This window comes from Choloepus didactylus, assembly GCF_015220235.1.
Source record: "Choloepus didactylus isolate mChoDid1 chromosome 11 unlocalized genomic scaffold, mChoDid1.pri SUPER_11_unloc2, whole genome shotgun sequence".
Taxonomy (NCBI): domain Eukaryota; kingdom Metazoa; phylum Chordata; class Mammalia; order Pilosa; family Megalonychidae; genus Choloepus; species Choloepus didactylus.
The window spans coordinates 2,866,568-2,869,643 of NW_023637579.1; the positions used below are offsets into that span (position 1 = coordinate 2,866,568).

The window sequence follows — 3,076 nt, forward strand, 5'->3', positions numbered from 1 at the left end:
TACCCAGGCAGTGTCAAATGATAAGACTATCAAGTGGAAGTGGTAAATCCAGGAATTGATTGCCCGGGTTCCCAGGAAGTGAAATGCTTGCATACACAGATGGCAAAAGTGCCCATCAAATATGAGCATGTTGAAATACGAGAAAAAGGTCATTTCCCGCATGCATTGGAGTGACAATGCCAACTCATGGATATCCCCTCAGATGCTCAGTGTTCATTCACTCATAGGTAAGCCAAGCTGAAATCATCTGGTATCCTTTGGGTGGCAGCCACTGTTCCCCTTGTATCAGTCAGATATATACCACCTTTAGCACTGGAAAAAGTGGACAATGTGCTGAAGAGCGAGTGGTTCTAATACTCTCGGAACACTTGGATCTAAGCACCCCCATGTACCAATGGTTTAGCAGTCGGGTCTGGTTTGTGAACAAAAAAGATTGGAGAATTAAAGGTTCCTTAATGTAGCAAATGGACCTTTGAAATAACTGGCTGTATGGAAAGTTACCATTTATATTACTCACGTTTATGAACATGGCAAGAGTCCTGTTACAATGGAGGTCATTGGAATGACAGCAAATAAAGGAAACACCAAATTGGTTTTTACACCTGAGGCTAGAGATCCTAATGGGAGGCTGAGGATGATCCCTTCCAGGAGGATGAGGATAATGGGCTTAACCTCAGTGACTTCCATGAAACAGCTTTATTTCCCATGACCGCTTCCACTTCAGGCTGGATACAATACTGACCAGGATATGCAAATTCTGACACTCTGAAAGAGGCCAGTAACATGGATTACCTCTCAATAAATTTCTAGTACATAGAAATTGAGATCTACTTTTTCTTCAGACCAGGGGAAATTCCTAAAATTTGTAATGGCCTCTAATTTTCTTTTGCAAATCTAAGTGGTTTCTATATACCCAATATTTCATCAGCAAAGTTTCCTCCCCCCCTCCAGGTTTTCTGCTTTTTCTTTTCACTCTTTGACTTACTACACTACACAAATTCACTCATGTCTATATATAGTGGAACTTATGACAGAACACAACCTCTTCTTGGTCTCTATATTTAGGGTAAAGCAATCAGTCTTTCAATATTCCTTAAAAAAATAAGGTATATGTATGAGAACAGAAATACTTCATGTCCTCTGTTTTAGTAGGAAAGTATTTCCAGTCTTTTAAAATTAAGAAATTACATGAAAAATTTTCACATATGCATGCTCTGGATAATTCAAAAATTAATGTCAAGGACTGGATTTCCACATTGGACTATCATGATGGCATTGCCAAAGGGCTACATGGATTTTGGAATCTATTTCCTTTGATTATTAAGATAATTAGTTCAGTGGGTTCTGACTGATACTTCCTAAATGGGCATTAATGAGGGGAAATGGTAGCTATTTGGAACTCTGTTTCACTCAGTGAACTACTGTGTGCAGGACCCTCTAACCAAATGTTAACTATTGTGATTTAGATGAAGTATTGCTCCATCTATGATCAGAAAGAAAGCAAACATACATATTCCTACCCTTCAGATATTTAATTACTGACCAAAAAATGTCCATCACTGATCCACTAGGGGCAACCGAAGAGGCATATTCATTCACCCTTGAAAACTCCCAAAGCAGACTTCACATTCCCCCATCCCCAAAGTATATCATTTCCACCACTGGTCTATAAAACTAAGCCACCAAATAGCCAATAATTTATCTAACCCCCTCAAACAATAATCCTCAGACAAAATTACACATGCCCAAAACCTCCCCTACTTAATAAATGATTTACCATTATTTTATATTGAATACATTCTCCATCACCAGATTTCTGGATCTCCCTTATGGGATTTCATCCTGCTAATAAAGACATTTTCCTCTTGTTTTGTTTTAGTGACTTTTCCCTCTCCTTTCATGTTATTGTGGTTATTCTCAAATTCAGTATTATTAGCACACCAAGGCCCATGTTTCACTGAACAGTACACAGTAATTACAGATCTAGTGATTCATTCCTATGGAGTCCATACGTCTTAAAGGATAAATTACAAATTAAGTCACTCCCATACTGAGTACATAGAATTGCTCACAAGTAATTTCTTTGGCTTGCTTTTCAGAGTAGCAGATGAGGACTTTCAGCTTCCAATAGATGTATATTGTGAATTTTCTAATATGGCATATCATCACGCCAACTACTAAAGGCTTTCTGTACCAGTTTCGATACATTATGTTCCCAAGAAAAAGCCATGTTCTTTGATATAATCTTGTGGGGGCAGATGTATTAGTGTTTGATTCAGTTGGAACATTTGGATTAGGTTGTTTCCATGGAGGAGTGGCCCTGGCCCCATGCATTCAGTGTGGGCCTTGCTTAGTTTACCAGAGCACTATATAAGCTCACACAGGAGCTCACTGCTGTAGCTGAGACAGGCATTTTGAGGAATGCCATTTTGAAATGCAACCTGGGAGCAAGCAGACATTGTAGCCGAGACAGACATTTTGGAGAATGCCATTTTTTTTCACAAGTAGAAGAAATATTTTTATTAATCTTTGCCAAAGTGTTATTAGATACTACAAATACAAATTCATTTTGTTACTAGGGCACAAATCTCCCACTTCACTGCATTCATCAACTACTTCTAAATTAATTTATTCCAGATTGTCGTAGATTTAGGATTAAAATAAAGGGATTATGTTAAAGATTTCTGACATAAATTATGCACCTATCAGCAATATTTAGTGCATCTTTTAATTCAATACATCTTTTACAAGCATGACACTGGGATAGTGGCCATATGGTTGTTTTATTTTTAATTCATTTTAATTGAGATACATTCACATACCATGCAGTCATACAAAACAAAGTGTACCTTCAGTTGTTTACAGTACCATTATATAGTTGTGCATTCATCACCAAAATTAATTTTTGACATTTTCATTACCATATACACAAAAATAATAACAAAAATTAAAGTGAAAAGGAACAATTAAAGTAAAAAAGAACACTGGGTGACTTTATTTTTTTCCTTCCCCCATTTTTCTACTCACCCATCCATAAACTAGACAAAAGGGTGTGTGGTCCATATGGTTTTCCCAA

At 37.2% G+C, this 3,076-nt stretch overlaps 1 protein-coding gene across 5 annotated transcripts in view; it reads left to right on the forward strand.

The window, feature by feature from the left end:
* LOC119524586 (zinc finger protein 596-like) overlaps window positions 1–3,076 on the forward strand; it is a 1,058,357-nt gene that overhangs the window by 652,599 nt on the left and 402,682 nt on the right. The window lies entirely within an intron of this gene.